Source organism: Oryzias latipes, chromosome 3 (genome assembly GCF_053564925.1).
Source record: "Oryzias latipes strain Hd-rR chromosome 3, Olatipes_Hd-rR_3.1".
NCBI lineage: Eukaryota > Metazoa > Chordata > Actinopteri > Beloniformes > Adrianichthyidae > Oryzias > Oryzias latipes.
In genome coordinates, this window is record NC_136239.1 from 24,603,266 (window position 1) to 24,623,988 (window position 20,723).

At 40.2% G+C, this 20,723-nt stretch overlaps 1 long non-coding RNA gene across 1 annotated transcript; it reads right to left on the reverse strand.

Annotated features, from left to right (window-relative positions):
• Positions 1–356: 356 nt before the first annotated feature.
• Positions 357–20,323, reverse strand: LOC110014545 (uncharacterized). Its single transcript, XR_002289572.3, has 3 exons — positions 20,050–20,323; positions 6,774–6,959; positions 357–1,785 (listed from the first exon to the last, which is right to left on the reverse strand). It is a non-coding gene; the product is annotated as an uncharacterized LOC110014545 (long non-coding RNA).
• Positions 20,324–20,723: the final 400 nt, after the last annotated feature.

Below are 20,723 nucleotides of genomic sequence, written 5' to 3' on the forward strand. Positions count from 1 at the left end.
ATCCTTGGGTTTGTCGTGTCAAGCAACACAAATTCATCGTCTATTCATCAGAGTGGTTGTTCTCTGCAGGAGGTTCATGGCACTACCTATCCTGCCCCCCTTTTCCCTTTGATTTGGCTCATTTGAGCAGTACGGTCCCCGGCAGCTTGTTAGAACTGCCACCTCGGTGGCTCTGCCCCCTGGATGGAGAAGAAGGGGGAGATGGGGGAGATGGCAGAGATGGAAGGGGTGCTCAAAGGGGAGGTGGGGGTGAGAGGGGGGGGGGTGCTGGATGATAGGTTAGGGAGGCCTACCTCAAAGCACTTTCACAAGTCATGGGTGAGCAAACAGGGTTCAGTGAGGGGAAACTTTGGAAATCTGAACAAGGCCCACCATCTACTGGTCAGATGTGTGAACTGCCGTATGTCCACAACAAGGGAGAGGCTTCAGAGGAATGCACTTCCATCACAAAAAGGTTACAACTGTCTTTGTTGCTACAAATGCTTTTCTGAAACTTTCTGCTTTCCATGAAAGTCAGAAATTCTGAATCTTTGTCAAATGACTTTTTATCTGCAAGTTTTCCAGAAAATAATATACTTTGCAGAACATGCCACCCAGTTTTTCACAGAGAGACATTTAAATGCAGACTGGGTGAGATATCAGATGACATTCAAAAGAGAGCTGGTCCTTGTTCGTTATTACTGACAAGCTGTAGAAATATATCTTTTAGGTCAAGGGAAAAGAAATTCAAGTGCAAAATTACTAATAATGGCTCACATATGCAGCCTTTGCCTTGTTTTCGCTTAGCTATAATCTACACGTACGGGAAAAAATAAAAGAAAACATATGAATAAATGAGTGGAGAAATACATAAGGCAAAGCCTGGGGTAAGAATTGTGGATGAGGGCATACATTTAATGACAGCCATGTCTGGTTGTTAGTCTTAGCTGGACAACGATGCAGAACACGATCCCCTCTGCAAGATTAGAGTGCCTAAAGCTCTTTTTACAAAGATGTATGTTTGTATTATTCATTCATTCATCTTCTAAACCCATTTATTCCAGTGAGGGGTCAAGAAGATACTGGAACCTACCCAGCTACTATGGGGCAAAGGCAGGACAGTTTGTCAGTCCATTGTATTATTGTATGTTAAAAAACAACAAAACATTTAGATTTGAGAGTTGTAATAACAAAATGGAAGGTTCAACGGATGTCTTGCACAGTTTTTAGCCAAATTACACTTTTTGTGTAAGAAATTGTCTTTATATTAGTAGAAATCTGGTCTGAGTGCATTACAACATTGCAGTAAAACTGGGTTTTGATGTTAGTGTTGCTCTGGATAATCTCATAAACTGATAAGTCTTGTTAGAACATGGCTATGAGAATGAGATACTGACCGGGATACCATACTGCAAACGACTAAACACTTCAAAGCTTGATGATTTAATCAATGTAAAAATAAAAATAAAAATTCTCAATTATTTTTCACCAAACGTGTCCAAACCTTTATTACAAAAAGAAAAATTCACATTCACATTCACATTACATTAGTTCCTGACCAGCCTATGCTTTATAAAGGAAAATGAATTCATCTAAATTTGTTCCACTGTTTTTCTAACCTTTCTAGTATCCAAGACTGCCTTTGATTTATCACAGCAGGGTGAGAAGCATATACCGGACAAAGACTTGAATATCTAATGGCAGGTTTAGAAGAGGCTTTCTGGGGCTGGAGGATGAGGGGCGCATTATATTCAGTATCAAGTCTTGGCCTCATTTGATGTCCAGACATAATATAACCTTGGGGATCTGGCAAAAACAGAAAAGCAGAGGGAGGTGATACATGCCAACAAAAACAGAAACAAAAAATGAAGATCATCTGTGAAGAAGAGGCCTTTACTTTTTTATCTGCACCTTTGTAGAATTATAGTTGGGTTTCCAGACAAATGCTCTACAACCCCCCCTTCCGCCTAATATATACATTAAAAAAATCTAATTTTTAGATACCTGCCATTGAACCACCTCCCCCCACACACACATAAAAACACACATAAATGCATAGCTGAACAGTCACCCCACTCACATTTATCCTCCCTGGCCTCCCCCACCACTTTTGAGTGATTCACCATTTCTTCGTCTGAGCTCCAGTATTTTAACCTTTTTGCATTTAATGGAAAAATTCAGACTTTCTTTTCCATCTAAGTTGTTAAAAATAAAGAAGTCAGAAACAGAAAGTAGTTTTAATGAATTGTAAAAAGCCCAGTAAGGGTTGTCTGAATTTTAATCATTTGATGTCACACACTGGTTATAAAATATAACGCTGTTTTCACTACTTTTTTTTTCTAATTAACAAAAAAAAAATTTGAACATTTTATTTAAGGCAACTCTTTTTTTCTTCTCAGAATTATTCAAGAAGTTTCCCTTGATAACCCAAATGTTTAAGAGAGATTTCTGAGAAAATAACTGGTTCCTATAAGTTTAATTTTAAAGTTGTAAAAACAAGTGAAAGAAACGTGCTGAGATTCACAATCTCCCTTTTTGATGGACAAAAATGCTAATCAGCAACATAAAAATGACTTGAAAAAAAGGTTCCCTACAAAATAAAACTGCTATGTTGTATTCTGTTGACAGCGGTGGAGTCGCCATCAGTGCTAAAAACTTTTTATTGCAAATTAATGACAAAGAAAAGGTCTGAATGCATTGAATATTCATGCAGTACAGTCACAAGTAGTGAAGAAGGCGTTCTTTAATTTTACCCTGCCTCAGCAAAGGGTGACTATAGGTCACAACAATGAGCCATTTCACAAGGAGACTGAATTAGCCATTAGCTATTGATACACTTTAACTCACACACTTGAGAGTGTCTGTGGTTGATAATTACCGGGACCATTTATGGGTTTGAGGTGAAAAGGTGAGACCATAAGAGAGAAAATGTCAGCCTAAAGACCGAGCTGCAAATAGACGTGAAATCCTCCTTACATTTTCCACTTACAGTTACGCAATCTAAGCTGCGACACAGGAAATTTGCTGAATGATGTTCCATCCTCCAAAAAACCCAAAGAGCAAAGTGAAGGCATGGATCGAGGATCAAATCAATCCAGATAGCTTATCACACCATGATTATCCTTCAAGTGTGAAGAAGATTGAGGGAGCAGAACCTCCACAGGTGCACTTTAAGCCACAATTCTGTTGGGAAGCTTTTGGAGAAATATTAATGAGGGGTTCATATAAAATTAAGGGCTGAAGAGTTAGCCTTGTTAATTACAACATCGCTGAAGATAGCCTTTTTTATGAATCTAAGTTTTTCATTAATGGTGTGATGGAGATCAGCCGTTATCTGCATCTCTGAAGGGATAGCTAAGGGCCGGGGGAGGGAAGGAGGTCAGTCGCTGATTCTCTCATATAATTTCACCATCTAATATCCGACCATGCATTTTGGAACTAAATTAATTTCCTCAGCTATCTAATAATAATCAGAAACAAGTAATTGCTGTTGGTCCAATCCCAGCAGGCACAATAAGATCTCTCTGCTCCCTTCTCAAAGAAAGAATTGCACGTCGCCACTGAAGCTTACACGTGAAACTGGGCTGCAAGTCTACGTGGGCTCTCCCTTCTATTTTATTTCTTGCCCATCACATCTACTTTGGCCCTTATTCACACAACGCCCTTCACACTTCACTTTATTAAAAACAAAATGTTGGCAATAGTGCTTCATCTAGCCTGAAATCTTCTCTTTACCTCCCCATTGGTTCATAATTTCTATAGTGACATTTATCCGTCTTATTCAAAGATACCCACGAGACAAAGTCAAAGGACTAATCAGGATCCCATAATTCACTGGTTTACATACCAGCTTTGGTTGACATTATACATGTCGCATCTTGTAAGATTCATCCATGTTTTCCACATGGCTAACCTCTGAAAGGGGGTGGAGGGTTTTTGGAGATAGCCTGAGGCATTTCAGCATCCATCTTTACAAGGTTATAGACTGGTGAGTGTTTGAACGCACACCCAGTGTGGAGACAAGGTGAACCACCCATATCTAAGTGCATTCGATAAAATAATACCGCAGTCATCACCATGAGCACCTCAGCTCTGGGGGCAGTCCCTGGGTAGAGCCTCTACACAAGTCAGGGGCAGGTTGCTGTGGGTAGAAAGGGTTAAATGGTGCTGTTGTAAAACATTTATCTGCTTCAGATAGAGCATTAGATAAGTTCAACCTCTTCCCCCTGCGATTAGAGAATTACCCTAACAGCTGCTGTGGTGCAGCTCAGCATAGAGACCAAGCCCAGTCCCTGTCCTATTGATTTTCACACCCCAAGAGAGTGTTCTCCCAAAGGGCAGCAAATTATAGGCAGTTTTACAAGAAATTACACTTGCATTGGAAACTTTATGGGACACAGGTGTCGTGGCCCGCTCTTCTATCTACAGAAAGTCCTAACCAGAGATTTCAGCACATTTTAGAGTGCACTAACAGCTACACTGATGAAAAATAACTCACTTATTTGCACACACAACTTTACTTTAAAAAACCTAAATATATTTGAAATACACATGTTTCAAAAGTACTAACAATGCAGGACCAAACCCCATTTGAGCTGATCAGATTTTCATTTGTAAGCATTAGCAGCAGTTTATAGCATATTTAGAGGGTTTGCTCTCTCAAATAGTCTGCAGTTAATGTTAAGATGCACAAGTTATTTGAGTTGATTATTAACTTCTACAGAAATTATTGTCAGAATAAATTTGTCTATTGGGTGTTCAGAGGCAAAATTGTATGCATTAGTCATTAGTCATTAGTCAACCCTATGGGTTGTTACGGGATGTGAACGGGCCACGCAGTTATCCCGCACCAAATAAATTGAAGTCGTAGAGCGTTTTGTGAGTATTTAGGGCAAAAAAATGTGTGCACATTTTTCTATGGGCTTGCTACAAGCTTCAGGTCAAAGCAAACACACACAGGGCAAAACAACACACAAGGGTAAGTTAGTGAGACGCAGGCACGTCATTGAGATTTTTGATTATTTCAAGCTCGCTGAAACCTGCGCACTATGCAGCAAGCCCATTAGCGTTGTTCAAGTGATGGGTGCATGCTCCCTGTGCATCCCCTGTGTGCAGCCTGGCTGTTAGAAAAGAGGAAATTTGACAGTGTAATTTATATGGCCATCCTATGGAGATCTTACGGGCATTTACCTATCACCTGGACACCCCGTGCATGCAGCATTGCACGCAGTAAGTAAAGGGCCAGCGCGTCCACCTTAGTAATGAGTGAAGTCCATGTAAGGATGTCCGACAGCATCTCTTGTACATGAGTGTAACTTACATTATCCATTCAAATAGTTACATACGGGTCAAACCCCATACAGGTGCATGAGACTAACGCATAACCCCTCTCCGGGAGTTCATGGTTAACCATCAAAATGAAAACTGGACACGATTGAAAGATTCCACCAACTGAACATTAGGGCTGCAAATGTGTAGAAGAGGATGGTCAAAAACACATAAGACTTGGCTTTTATGATTGATCCGACTGGATCCATTGAAAAGTAAACTATTCTTTTCACAAGTAAATGCCACCGTTTCTCTCTCAAGTTTCCCAACAAACTAAAGTGCTGTTGTCTAACACAATGTTCTAACTGAAAAAAAGCCTGTATGCCAGGTAGTTGCACAGTGGTTTCAACAGTAGGTTTGTAATTGTCAAGTTGTAAACTGAAGCCTGACTGCCATCCCTGTTTGGGTCCATGTTCATAGTTAGTCTGTCAAAAAATATTTACACATCTTCAGATCTGGATTCTGTGCAATAATCATATTGCTCTTATGTATAGCAAGATTACAGGTTTAATTGGACTCCAAGTAGCTCATTTCATGTAGCCAAATTATTTTTGTGTCTACTGTTTGTTTAAAAAACTAGCTTAGATCAAATTCAATCACCTACTGCATCAAAATTACAACCAGACTGTATGAACAAGACAAGTATCTTCGAGCTTAAAACAAAGCAACAGATGGGAGAGATAATGCCAAGAGAGCATCTCCATAGGGGTGTAGAAAGGAATTAAGGAAGGAATTGCAAACTAATAAAATTTCCTTGGCTCTGAAACACCTGGATATATATGGTTTCATTTTATTTCGTCTTCAGCTCCCCCTGACTCATAGTAAAACTAGCTCTCAACACCAGCACTCGCTGACCTCTGGATCGACCTGCAAACATGAAAGAGCCTTTATCTGTTCCAGGTGTGGGCTGACTCACACTGTGAGTGTGTGTGACTGAGAGAAAGTGAGTGAGAGACACAGATGTTTGTGAACACGAACCGTTTTGACATCCACAGAAGTACACACAACTGAAACAGGGTGGCACCAGATACTCTCCATTAAGTTCCAAACATGTGAAAATAATTGTGCACAGTGATTTCAAAACTAAGATGTTGGCAGATAAAAGGCATATTCACACAGCAGAGAAATACTGCAGCAAACAAAGAGGATGAGAACACATTTCAAAGGTAATGTAGTTTAAATATATAAGGTTCTGGCTTCCATATAATTCCATATTAATTCAAATGATTTGGGAAAACCTCTGATTGTCTTATAAACTTTGTGCAAAGTTTTTCTCTCTAATATTTTGTCTTTTCTGTTTGGAAAGTATGAATATGGAATTATATGGAAGCCAGAACCTTATATATTTAAACTACATTACTAAAAACTACATTGCACCAATAGTTTCCACAAAACATGTGAAGCTTTTTATGCACGACATGTCTTTGGTCATTTAAACAAAAACACTTAGTAAACAGTAGACATACCTGATAAACACAAAGCCGCTGAGCAATATGCTGCTCAGATGTGAACCCCCCTCCTTCACTCCGTCTGATTCCAGGTTAAACTTGACAAGTCGCACTTGACCTTTTTGGCTCAACTCGGGCTGGCTGAAGCTGTGAGAGGCAAGGGCACAGCTGTGAGGAAGGGTCCACGGCAGGTCTGACTCCCCTCTGACAAAAGGAGAAATTCAATTGAAGCATATTAGTGTCCGAGCAGTTGAATATCGCTCTTTGTAGTTAACTGGAAACATCTTTTCTACTGTGCTCAAGGCAGCTTCCATTAACCTCTAAAACAGTGGGAGGGCCGAGGTTTGATGGCTTTCACAGAAAAGCTCTCTACTTCAACTTTGCAAGCACTTATCTGCTGCACTCTATTTTTAACCTCTGATACATATTGCTCGGGTCATTATTTTCAATGTTTCTGTCCTGCACTGTCAAACGCCTTGCAGGTTTGATATATGAATGGTGGTCCATCACTTGCATTGTTCCCCAGGAAAACCAGTAAGAGAGCAGTTGCCTGCAGCAGGCCAGACAAAGACAGATAGATGGCCCTAGCTCAGGCCTCACGTACCAGGGGACACTTCTCGGGACAGCTTACAAATAGGACTGAGAGGGAAGGGATGAAGCTGAATAAAAGCTGATATTCCACAGAGCTGCTCAACCCATAACTGTCACCTCTGCAGATTGAACGGCTGACCTTAATGAAGACAAACTATCAATCCACAGAGTAATATCTGGCATTTGGTAAGTCAACAATGAGAGGAAGAGTTGCAGGTGAAAATTCTCCCTTGATATTTGAATTCTCTTGTCAGCAGTGACAAGGAGACTTCTGCAAGCATCAAAATGGGAAGCATTTATGAGCTGGGGGCAACTTCACTGTGAGAAGCTTCATAACAAATTAAAAACCAAAGAGAAATTATGGTCAAATTGGGTCTCCCCCCCCCCCCCCCCCCCCCCCCCCCATGTCCCCCTGTCTACCATCCCCAATGTCTCTTCTCTTCACAATCAGTGTCAGAAGAAGCGGTGAGGAACGGTTTGTGAGAAACACTTATCTAGCACAGCGGCAGAGCCCTGTTTCTACACCCTTTATCTCACCAGGAGATGGAATTCAATATACAAAAACCCCATCATGCAGCAGCATCACGGCTGTGCTGGGGATAAGGACAGGGTTGCCAGGTAATTGGTTGGTGGTGGACGAACACAAGGTTTGAGACTACCCATGGAGGAGTGGAGATTACAGGAAGGGGTGGAGGGACCTGGAGGCAGTAGGGAGTAGAAAGGGCTGGGGTTCTCCTTGACAATCTTTCCCCATATCCCCTTTTTTCAAATCTATGGAAAGCTACCCCACCTGCTCATGTAATGTGAATCCCCCATAATTGTACATTTCTGGCTTGCTGGTTGATGTGTGCTCCCTGGTTCAGCAAAGTCATCACATAGTTTCCAAGTTTATTTCTGTGTCTCCCTTATAACAAGGTAATCCATCCGAGGGGGAAAAAAAAGAGGAACTACATTGTTTCCATTACGAAAGTTCCTATTTGCATCCACTGTGCAAACATTAATTAAGAAAAAGCCCCACACCCGTGACATTTACATTAAAATTAAAGCAGATAATGTCACAGAAAGAACAGAATATCATTATGGAGCAAAATCATTTCATTCCTTTGAGATAATGGACAAGGAGATTTGAGGGTGATGATCCTGCACATGCAGTAAAAGAAGTGACAGAGAGAGAATGAGCGCACAGGAAATCCACGAACGCACTGTTTTCCAGCAAACCTTCAAAATAACGGCAATGGTACATGAAAGAGATAAAAGAACATGTGAGAAAAAGAGAAAGGAAAAAAGTCGTTTCTCTGATTTATTTATGATGCAATGAAGGTATGCTGAATGCATCAGAACATGCAGTAGTGGTCATGCTGTCAGGGAAGATGAAGTGTCTTCATAGTCGACTGAGCGAAGAGCAAAGAAAAGAAAAGAGGAGGAAAATTAGAGGGGGAGAGCGGAGGGTGGCTATACTGCAGAGGGGTGTTAACCATCTCATCTCTACCGCACCATCGCACTCGCCACAAAATGGCTACTTCGTTCCTTCTGATGGCCAGCATGAGGAAGAGGGGGGTCTGAACTGCTGTGATCTCATCTCCCACCTTCAAAGCCTATTTCTCAACCTCAACTATTCCTCATATTTATGGACTCCTTTCACACAACATTCTGCTGAGTGGCTTTTCACCTCTACTATGTTATGCCAAAAGGAATTTGTTAAATCTGCCTCACTTTTTAAATCTTCGTTTAATGGTCTGGTAAATTACAAAGCTGAATTTGGTTTTAAAGCATCTTTTTTCTGTGTGACTCTAGAACACTGTATCAACAACAACACAGTCAAGTGAGCAAAGAGTCAAGGGATCCACAATAATGCACACAGAACGAGAGTTGATGTCCAGGACAATATCACCCTCTGCAGGCAAAACCAACAAAGCCACTCTTAAAAAAGAAACTGTTTAGGATTTATGATTTTTCAGTTAGGATTAGAGAAAAAAAAAACACTGGAAAAAAAACCCATTCATAAATAAATACCAAAAAAAAGTTCTTGTTTGACGCGTATCACAAAAAATAAACTCAGCAAACCTGTCCAAGTCATAACTCTCTTAGTGCCACATCGGTCTGCATATTAATAAACCAATTACACTTATTTTACTGTAAAACACTTAATAACCCTCTCAGTCAATACTACAATGCAAGTAAACCTGCTTTGCCTTGACTTGAATAGCTGTGATTATTTGTTGCAATCACTGCACCACAGGATTTCTTATTTAACAAAACTATCTGACCATCATGTGAAACTTCTCATGATGCAAAGTGTTTTTCTTGAGTGTCAAAAACTTGAACTGCAGGACATCTGTGTTCTAGCCCAAGGCTAGTTAATCAACGTTTTGTTCCCACAAAAAACATAGATAATCCGTCTCTTGTTTGCTGATATACGTAGTAATTCCTAATTGCTCTAGGTTATAGCTGGAGAGTCAATGTGACAAAAAAGCATAAACTGGAATGTTGTGATTTCTACAAACTGATTTATGAAAGACTCACATCTGTTATGAGGCCATGATAACTCTCACATGGCAACACAATGAGGGGTAGCTCAGCTTTGAGCTAGTTTTGCTGGCTGACCTGTGTAAAGAAGATATATTCTTTAAACATATGTTGGAAAATGCCGGAGGTGTTGAAATTATACTGTCATTGCACAAGCTTTTGAAAGGGTAGGTTTTGATAGTATGTTATTATTAGACTGTGAGGTCTGCATCTTGCTTTCCAACTAAAAATATTGGGCAAAATATCGGCAGTTGCTTTTTCCCTCTTTCTTGCCTATTTATGTCTGTACTTTCTTTATATTGTATATCTTCACCCAATAAATAAATAAATAAATAACTGTTTTCAAGAAGTATATTGGAAGTGTGGCAGGAGGGAAACTTTGCCTTGTTTCTTACACCTCTGGTGTCCTGGTTCTCAGCTTTGTATTAAATCCCTTTTTCATCACTCAATAGGGTAGTCAAAGTATTTACTTTTACATTATCATTCTCCACAGATGATTAAAAAAGGTAAAGTTACGTGCTTCTGTGATACTTTTTTTAAAGATCTATCCGTCAATTGACCAGGTACTTCTCCCCCTGTGTTATAGATGACTTTGCAGCTGAGCCTTTAAATCAACTGATGCTTTAGCACAAGCCCTCAACTCCAAGCTTATTTCTTTGGGATTTCCTTTAAGTTTTTTAAAGAAGAGTTGGCATTTTGAATACATATTTTACATTAAAACTCAGCCAAATATACTAACAAAAGTTAGGAGATCAGCAGCATCAAAGCATTCCTGGGCTATCACAAACCACATTATGAGCTTTGTGTCTTTGTGAGCAGAAGCTTGTAGATGTTCAGTGCATTTCTGAGCCCAGCTTTAGATTTTTTCACAAGATTATCTTTTTGTCTTTGAAGTGCAGAACCCACCTGCTTCAATTCTAACAGACCAACTCCTCTGGCTTCCAAGCTTTGGTTCCATTGGTCAAAACAAACAGCACCTTTGAGCCTTACCCTGAGGGAAATTCCTATTTATTACTGACCAAAATCTGTGAAGAAGCCCAGAAGAGATCTTCATAAGAGTACCAGTAAACAGCCCCCTACAAAAATCAAACTTTTTTTTTTGCTGTTGCTCGAAATCTTCTATATATGGATAAGTCAAAAGAATCCCTGATGTATTTTTCTGATTGACTTGAATTCAAGCTCAGATAGTTAAATTGTTAAGTGACAGTGGTGAAATGACATCTCTCTCAAATGCCACGACTTTGGCATCTGAATAAAAGTGATGGATTATATTATATGCTGCTATTCTGATATTCTAATGATGTTGTCATAATAAAGCTGTAAGCATGTTTAGGAACTACTAGACCAATTGGGCTGTCATCAAAGGTCATTGCATGAAACCTATATAAAATTTTTATATAAACATCATTCAGAATTACATAAACTCTGAACTACTTGTTTTTAAATATGATCAAAAATGTTTAAACCATACCTTGTTTATGTAAATACTCTTTTGTCAACTAAAAAAGAAAAAATTAAAAACAAAAAGGCTCTGTGAGAAATCTGTTATTGTCGAAGCTCATTTAAAAAGCAACCATCCATCTTTTTCCACTCATCTGGGCCGGGGTTATAAGGTCAGCAGTCTGAGCAGAGATGCCAAGACCTCCCTTTTCACAGAAACTAGCTCAGATCTAGGAGGCATCCATGGGGCATCTAAAAGAGATCCCTATGATACCTCAATATAAGGGAGCAGCACATCTACTCCAAACTCCTGCCTGAGCACCAACCCACTCACCCTATCTCTGAGGGAGCATCAAGTCACCTATGGAGGAAACTAATTTTTGCTGCTTGTATCAAGAATGTTATTCTGTCACGATCCAAACCTCACCACCATAGATGAAAGCAGGAAAATAGAAAGACTGGTAAACTTCACTTCACATCCCAAGACACTTAAGTGCCTCCACTTGGGGAAGCAGCTCTTCTTCTACTTGGAGGGGGCAAACAGTTACTTAGATATGCTAATTCTAATTCCAGCAATAAAGGTGGAACACATGATCCACTCTTACTCAAGGTCTATAGCCTCTTGGATGACAGCTCTGCCCCTCTCCCCACCCAAGTGTCCAACACACACAGCTAAAGATGAGATGACAACTAAAAAGACAATCATTGACCTCCTACCTAGGGTGTCCTGGTGCCACTACCACTGATGGATACCGTTGTGTTCAGAAGTCCAATAACAAAGCAATATTCTGGTTTAGACCACAAAACCAAAGTAACCACACCCTTCCAGGTATCACTGTCATTGCCAACATTCCACTGAAGTCTCCCAGCAGAACAATGGAGTCCCAAGTTGGGGAATTTTCTAGTATCCCTCCCAAAGACCCAACGAAGGCTGTTTACTCTGCGCTGTCAAAATTGTATTAAGAGACCTGCCCTTTAACAGGAGGTGCAAGGAAATTTATTCCCAAACTTGGACATATGACAGCTGAGATGGCAGGCTACATCTCACCATGGGCAACTCTAAAGTGGAAGAAAGTTCAACACATCACAAGGCATTGGGTTTAGAGCCCAAAATTGTGTATGGGAGGAAGCTGATGCTCAACCTCCCACACGAGTGCAGGTTCTTTCCCTAAGAGTAAGGTAAAGTACCACAAAACAATGGATGGAATCCATTTCCATAGATTGGGCCGCCAAGGCACCTTGACAACCTCCCAAATCACACAGTTCCAACCCCCTATGGCTCTTCCTACAGGTGGTAGGTCAAAAATCTCTTTCCATAAATCTCTTTTGGCTGAGCCTGGCCAGGTCCTGTGGATGAAGACCCAGCCATCAAGCACTTGCCTAAAAGCCCCATTTCTGAGCCTGTCTGAAGAGTAACCCAATGTCAGTCCAGGCGGTCTGGTTCTCCTTGCTTGTAAAGTTTGCATGAGAGGCATTTGAACCTCTTATTGTTTGGCTTGTCACAGAGGACAAGTCGGCTACGGGAGACCCTAGAGGGGTCATTTGTACCAGACATTGTAGCACCTAGGACAACTAAAGCTCTCATAGCATCCAACTATGTTAAGGTGTTACTTCATGGTGAGAGCATACAACATCAGACACCTAAAAGGGTTCCCCAAATTTGAAATCTTTTAGCTCTTTTTGTTATTTCATTTATAGCATAATTTCATGTTTAGTATACGTTTAATTAGACACACACAGATCTATGATTCACACAGATTACCTGTCTGTTGGCTTGGACCATCTATCCAGATAAAGTGTCTCAATGAATTTCTATAACAATGCCAAATCACACATTTACAAACAAATGTGTGATTTTAGAAACAAAAACACACTAAGCATGAGTAGAGAAACTTTCATTCTAACAAAACAGATTGAAATTCTGAAAGGCATAAGGCTTAGAAAAGTTCTATTAAAACTTTACATTAAGACTTTGTGCAGTAGTCATTGAAGTAAAAATGAATAATAAATATTCAAAACTATGAGTACATAGGTACCATAAATGTCAGATGCAAATGAATCCAAACAATTAGGGCTCAACATAATGTGCTCAAACTTAATTCCTTTGGATTTGTGAGTGCCTACACATTCAAGTTAAAACTCTGGAGGCAAATGAGGTTTATTCCAACGTCAAGCTTTGTGTGCAAATCCTTTTGTCGTCTCGTTTTGCATAGAGTGTTGCTGTCCTGATTACACTGCAGTGCGCTGGAGAAGTAAATGGGTGTGCTGCAATGGGAGAGAGCAAAGGGAGGTATGCGAATGAGATGCTCACTGACCCTGCCACCATCACAAACCTCGAGTCTGATCTAATATCCTGACTGGCTGAAAGGGCGGGTGCACAACAGCCCAGCGCTGCCCAGCAGTACATCTTACTTAACATGAAGCACTCCTAATAAAATCTAATCATTGAGCATCCACCTGAAAATTAAACCCACTTTTGATGTCATTGGCTATGAGTGGCGTTTCTGTCTAGACTTTTTCTGAAATAATTTTTAAAACAGTACAGTTTTACAGCAAACCACTGAGGATTAGTCTTCACACCAGACAAATTTCACTTAAATCCCTCCGGATAAAGTTAATGCAAATAGATATCTACACTGCATAACCAGTGATCCTTTAGACACGTGCCCTTCATTAATAAAGGATATTCTGTTGGATAATGATCAAAGCCAAAGAACAAAAAGTTCTGAAGCAAGGTCACCACAAACATCACAAAACTCATCTCCATTACCAGGCCTGTCAGTGAAATTTGTGTCTGTTTAAGAGCATCTAAACCGTTCGTAACTTTAGTCCTTAGTTCCATTAAAGAAAACAATCAAGATTAATTTGGTCACTTTTCCTCGCGGATCTGAGAGGTTCCAAACCTCCAATTTACTTCCTCAACTATAACCTACTTGTGTATCTAGTGGAAAATGGACTGCCTCAGTCAAGTTGCAAGGACACAAACTTTGTAGTACACATAAAGGCCTAGTCACTGCCACTCAAATCAACTAAACGGACAGTAGCACCAGAAACCCACCGCATCCCACGTCTGTTCGTATTAAATGGGAGGCTGACGATGTTAATTAGCCAGGGTAAATTTACATCAACAAATTATGTAAGTAGCTACAAGAGTAACAAAGCGTGATACCAGTTAAATCACAGTTTGGCAGCCACTGCTCTACCACTTCATGCTGATTTGGCCACGGTCGATCAAGCAGAGAAGCCTCAAATGCCAATTAGACATGAGTGGCTAATTGTGTCGGGGGGGGGGGGCTTAGGCTGGTGGCACAAGGGACTTTGTTACAATGTCCCGAGGCACTGTGGACCCGACCGAGCAAGTGACACATCTGAGCTCAGAGATGGAGAGGACTCCAACAAACACACAAGAATACAATAGAACATGCATGTAAAAAATGTGTTCAGAACAAGGAAAGAAAAGGTTACATTTTGTACTTGTCATAAACAAAGGTTGATGCATTTTTTTGAAAGTAAAGAAGCATTCAGCTACGTGAAAGAGGATGACTCCTCTTCAGTTCAAGGTTTTTCTGAAAAAGATCACTTGCACAAAAAAAAAAACTTTTTACCACAGTTTTACCAACAATAAATCAAAACTTCACTGTATTTTATTTCTTTCTTAAATTAAATTTAGAAATAAACGCAAAAAACTTGAGTTGAATAGATTTTATTTTTATATACATTCACTAGCCACTTTATTGGGCACATTTGTCCAACTGTTCATTCATTTTACTTTTATTCAGTCAATCACATGGCAGCAACTCTATGCATTTAGACATGTAGACATGGTCAAGATGACCTACTACAGTTCAAACTGAGCATCAGAATATCGCAAGCTAGTTGATGCGGCCGTGGTGCAGCGGTAGGGTGGTCGACCCATGATCGTAAGACTGCAGGTTCGATTCCCGCCTTGCACGCCCATGGGTCGATGTGTCCTTGGGCAAGACACTGAACCCCACCTTGCCTCTGGCGCCAGTGTTCGGCAGTGGAGCCGCCACCAGTGTGTGAATGTGTGTGACTGGGTAAACGGGCCTGTGACTATAAAGTGCTTTTGGCCTTGTAGGTAGAATAGTGCTGTATAAATATACGCCATTTACCATGCTGGACAGGCTGGTCTGAGTATTTCAAAAACTGCTGATCTACTGGGATTTTCACCCACAACTATTTCTAGGGTTTACAGAGAATTGTCAGGAAAAGAGAAAATATGCAATGAGCTGCAGTTCTGTGGGTGGATATGCCTTGCTGATGCCAGAGGTCAGAGGAAATGATCAGACTGGTTCCAGCTGATAGAAAGGCAATACTAACTAAAAAATAACCACTGGTTACAACCGATGTCTGCATGAGAGCATTTCTGGACAGACAACAAGTCCAACCTTGAGGCAGCAGCAGAAGATGCCCAGCAGAAGAACTGCAAGGTGGTGATCTCACCTCATGGTCAGAAGGTTCCCAGTTGGGACCTTTCTGTGTGGAGTCTGAATGTTCTCCCTTTGCATGCGTGAGATTTCTCCGGGCATACCGGTTCCCACAGTCCATTGCTTCATAGTTTAATTGGGGTCTCAAAATTGCCCCTGGGTATGCATACGAGTGTGTGGCTCTGCAACAGACAAGCCACCTGTTCAAGGTGTGCCCCGCCTTCTCCCCACAGTAGCTGGGTAGGCTCCAGCAACTCTGTGACCCCGAAAGAGATTTGATGGGTTCTATGGATGGACGGATGGATGGATGGATGGAGTTAAATTCAGAAGAACTGCTAAAATCTTGTCGTGTAAAATCAATTAAATTTGAGGAAAACAAACGTACCATTGTATTTCATTATCAGTGGTTGAGGCCATATATGCTTGTCATGTAAATGTTTCTCTTCATCAGGACAACTAATGTTCAACCTGATAAATTAAATAATTTAGCATAAATTCTTGTTTTTTTGTGTGTAACTGAGTAAAGTGTGAAAACCAATGTTTTATCTTTTAAAAGTTGAAGCCCATCTACTATTTTCTATTCATGCACAACTATTTCTGGTTTCCATCAAGTCCTGTAGTGTTTTCTCCTTCTCTCGTCCTCACAGCAGGACGTGACAGCTCAGGACGCCCACCCGCATCTCCACTATCTAGGCTGCCCTTGACTCTAATTAGCTCAGACCAGTCTAATGCCTCGGTAATCCCTGCATGTTAAAACTCCCATGGTAACATTCTTTCACTTAATAGTGGCACAGTGAGGGGCATTTTCAACCACATTACCACTTACAGAGTTGCGGATCCCCATTGTTCCAAGTAAGACAAATTTAATCGATCCAGTCTATAAAAATCCCTGCGCTGCTGTGAAAGTCCTGTTTCCAGGGTTTATTTATTTATTTATTCACTCAGTTTGCCTGCCTCGGAGAGTGAAGCCCGGCATGAGGCACAAGGAAAATTAGTTTTATTCCATTCCTCACATATGAGACGGAAGGATGTGGAGAGAAAACTCAAAGGCTTCAAAATTAGATCAATGGCCTCAACAATCAATCAAAGGCAGGTTTCCTCAGGTGTCAGCCTCGGCTCTAAGTTCAAAATGGACCTTTAAAACAGCGGGCGCCTTGTCCTCTCCTAAGTGAAGCATGCAGCGGGGAGCCGGGCTCCGATGAAAAAATAAATAACAAAAATTCAGCAAAAAAACGGTTCAGCAAAGGATTTGTACCATAACCTACTAATTGTAATGCTTGTGCGGGTGCCAGTATGTATGTGACTGAGAGTCTTCTCTATCACAATTTACTGTTCATTCTGTGATACCCAATACTAAAATAAAACTTTCATTTAAGTCCAAAAGATGAATTCATCGCATGAACCAGGAACCAAGGTTGTTTAAAAGTAAAAATTTACTTGGCAAACTTTTCTTTTTTGCTCAGTAGTCCATAACTGAAAAGTGTGACCTGACTTTCAACCATTATACTCATAATCCTGTTACCCACTACTGAGGATATTGAGCTCAGCGTGATTAACCAAAATAAATATTATATCCAGTGTAAAAGCTGGGGATTGGATTGAGCCAAACATTAAAACACTGGCCTTAAAGTGGTCTGTTGAGGAAAAAAAAGTGATAATAAGGAGAAAACGGTGGGTGAATACTGAAGTAATCCTACCAACAGAGCGCTTCCTCCGTGAAGGATTTCACTATTCCCAGCAACTCTGATATTATATTTCAAGGCAGAATTTTTCTGTGTATGCGGTTTGCAGTACAGATAAGGTGAGGGCAGGAGGGGGCATACCCTCTGTCTGCAGTTTTAAAAATACTGTGAAGAATGTGGAGTGTTGGCTAATTTGCCAAGGAGGATTTTGTGATTTACCTGACGCTGAAAGCAGCAGAATTAACTGTCTGTTCATTAAATCCAGTTCAGGGGGTGTAGAAATCCTTGTTTATTCCTTCCCTCAGCCTTTGAGTATTCTCACGTCAATCTTATTTTACGCATGATTTCTGTTTAAATGAGGAGTGGCGAGTGTTATTGTTGTGGCTGATCTGCAAGTTTCTCGTCCTAAATGACGGTAACTGGGTTAAACACTTCAATTAACACTCAAGGACAAGGAATAAGAAATAAACCCCGGGAACTAATTTGCTTGCTCTTCAAGGGATTCCTACCTTATTAAGATACTTGGTAATCCAATCAAATAAATCAGGAAATGTAAACTCTTTTACAAAGTTGGACTTATCAGAGGCTTAAATCACATCCCATCAATGACTTTCATTAAACATTGAAAGTATGAATTCTTTATTGAGACTAAACTTTTAGTAATTCTAAATTTTCAGTTAAAACAGGAGAATTGGTGAAGTTTTTCTACATCTAACTTGGTAGATAAAGAGTGTTTAGGGTGGCAAACTTCTTTAATTCCTGCTGTACTTAAAGGTTAGAGTCTTTTGAAAAATAATGTTGAAAATAAAAATGTTATCACCCAGTAAACTTCATCTCCATTCGGCTGTTACAGTTTGTTCATTTCACAAACTCATCATCCAGTTCCCTCACGTCTTGGTCCGTCCGCTTTAACTCTAAATTCTTTTATCAGCTTTCCATAAATACAACAATAAAAAGTTTTATTATTGATATCAACACATAAACCTAAAATGAATTCACACAACCTTTGGAATGGGGGAATATATTTTAAAGCTGGCCGCCATAAATAAATTTAATGCACATTGGTTGCGGAAAAATGTTTAGTACAGTCAAATAAAGTGGCCTTGAATCAACATTCAAATGCTTGGGCAAAATGAATACTAATGAACTTTACAGAGGGGACTGCTGGAAGTAATTGGGAATAGGGCAATTAAAGAGCGCCTGGAGCAACTTAACAGAGGACAAAGCATGCAGTCTTTCTAATTAAATGCTGTGTGCAAGAAACCTGGCCTTTCACCTCCTCCTCCTCCATTTCAGTGTGCTCCCAAGTGGCACTCAAGAATACGGGTGTCTCACAAGTTTCATGCTCCTCAAAGGCTCCCAACAGATGAAATCAGCGGTGGCAGACAGATAGATATCACAGTTACTATTTAACACAATTCTATGGCTCAAAGCCCAATTTGTCTGACTTAAATGTCTGTAGCTTGTGACAATTTAGTTTGAGACCACTTTGAGACTTTGAGAGGACCTCTTCTGACTTGTGAAGAATATTTGCTGTGGTTTACCATGCAGAGATACAGAGAGAGTTGAGCCTTTTATTTTTGGTAAGAACTTTGCCACTATGGATGCTGTTGTTGTAAAAGCACTCGTGTCTGACATCTCCAATGCACACCACTCATCTGGATCAAAGCTGCTGTGGGTTAAAGCCCAGTTGCAACGAAAGAACAGGACAAGGAGGATTTTACAATCCCGTTCCTGCAAGGATCACTTAGAAGTGAAAGACAGAGGGGAGGAACAACTGTCATCAGGAAGTTGCCTTGTAATGGTACGGAAGTTAATACAATTAAGCCAGGTAATGGAAATTGCTTTTAAACCACTGGCCAATAACCCTCAAGAGATAAAAGGACTACTGGGGCTAATCAAGTCTGACAACCTAATCCACAGCAGTTTCACACTTAAAGAACATCTACCTGCAGTCTGCGGGGCAATCCAAGGGAAAGAGGATAAACTTACAACATCACAGCGATTAACTAGTCCCTGTTATCTACTTATTTAAAATCCAATCAAACTTGAAAGTGTAAAGCATGCCCATCTGTGCATTAAGCACAATGAAGGATTTTCGAATGAGTACAATTAACAACAGTTTTGCTGAGTTCAAACAAGACCACTTTCAGAACCAGGATCCATTCTTTAAGTGTCCGTGTTGACTATGCCTCTTTTTACAGAATCTAAGCATTTTATCAAAACTTCAGAACATCAACTTCTGCTTAGGATGTAAGAGAATACAGGAGGAGAAGTTACTCCGTATATATTTTAAGTATTTTAATTTGAAAATTTTGGTTTATTAAAAATAAAATAAACAACTGCATAACTATGTATATTTCTCTCTTACCCTCAATATATAATATAAAGTGTCGTCCTTAAATCAAGAACATGCATGCTGCACATGCAAGTGTGCATTCTCATTTTTTTGTTCAGTAAAATGTCACGATGCAGGGGTGGCTCGAGAGCCGGTAGGACCCAGATGCAGAGGCGGAGGCACGAGGATCAGGGACTAGTGGTTTGAATACGCAAAAACAAACAAAAGGCGCTGCAGAGCAGGTTCACAGAACAAAAACAAAAACTTACTTGGCGTGGCATGAAACATGGATGAGGCAAGAAACAGGAAAATGGACTAGACAGGCCAGGATGACATGAACACCATAACAGAGCTAATGGACCAGCACAGGAGGAAGGCAGAGACACAACTTAAATACAGACAGGGCAGACAAGACACAGGTGAACACGATCAGGGCAGATGGGGACCAAAGGAAGTAAAACTCAAGAAACAAGACAGGACAAGAAACCTTTCAAAATAAAACAGGAAACAGAAACAAACAAGACAGAACAAGGACGAAAAACAAGACAACAAACTCAAACCATGACATAAAAAGGAATTTCTCATGACTCATGGGCCTTTTAATAATAATGATTAAAAAATATCCTGCTGCTAATTTTCCCTTTTTGAAATAAACTCCCTGCAGGCCAAAAACAACTACATTTTGGCTTAAAAGAGCTCTGCAAAGGCTCCAGAGCTGAGTAACAGCAACTTTTGGTTTAGATGATTTCTACCCCTTACTAGCTGAAATTTGACATATTTCTTCTAAAATTTCTATATTTAATTTTGAGTGAATATGAATGGCCTTCTTGATACAAATGAGAAGTTGCCTGGTTTTGAACCTGCAGCTTGCAACTCTAATCTAAAATAGAAATAATTTAATTTGCAACTAATGCAGAATTTTTCAAATAGAGTGGGCAAACTT